Here is a 731-nt window from a genome sequence, read left to right as displayed (position 1 = left end):
TGTCTCCACCCCTCCCCTCCCTCCCTGTCTCCACCCCTCCCCTCCCTGTCTGCACCCCTCCCCCTCCCTGTCTGCACCGCTCAACCCCTCCCGGTCCTTGTGTGCACCTCCTGTGCTCTCTGTGGTCGCCCTCACTTGCCCCAGGGGCAGGGTGGCCTTCTGTGCACCTGACTCCCCAGGCCTGTCTGTCCTCCACTCTAAATGGCTGCAGCAGGCTCACCTTATCCCCTGACCCCCACCTCAGGTGCCTGTTGTAGCTCAAGCTGGCCTAAAGCACGGGACGGACAGTCCAGGGGGACCTCCCTGCTGAGGGTTGACTTGGGGCAGATGTGAAGCCCTTTGCAGCCGGGGTGGGGGCCATGGTTTGTGCAGCTCACACTGGCCCTCGAGGGATGTGAGGGGCTCCCAGAAGTCTGTGTTTGCGCGAGGACGGGCCTGGCTGGCAGCGGAGGGCTGGGCAAGCTCGGTGTCCTCATCATCCTCTGTCCCCCCCCCTCCCCCCCGAGCTGTGGCCCTGTCACAGGGTCCCAGAGCCCGGGATGCCCCCGCGGGCTTCGTCAGCTTTCCATTTGGATTCTGGCTGAGGAGCTCTCGACGCCTGATGCAACAAGGACTCTTTCAGGGCCTTTGCCGGGTGTGGCGCAGGCCCGCCTGGAACCCCACCCGGGGACGGGCTGTCTCCACCCGAGCACACAGACCGGGCGCTGGTGTCTGGCTCCCCAGGGGGATCC

This window comes from Herpailurus yagouaroundi, unplaced genomic scaffold (genome assembly GCF_014898765.1).
Source record: "Herpailurus yagouaroundi ecotype Mexico unplaced genomic scaffold, PumYag 28, whole genome shotgun sequence".
Classification (NCBI taxonomy): Eukaryota; Metazoa; Chordata; class Mammalia; order Carnivora; family Felidae; genus Herpailurus; species Herpailurus yagouaroundi.
Note: the sequence above shows the minus strand (reverse complement) of the source record.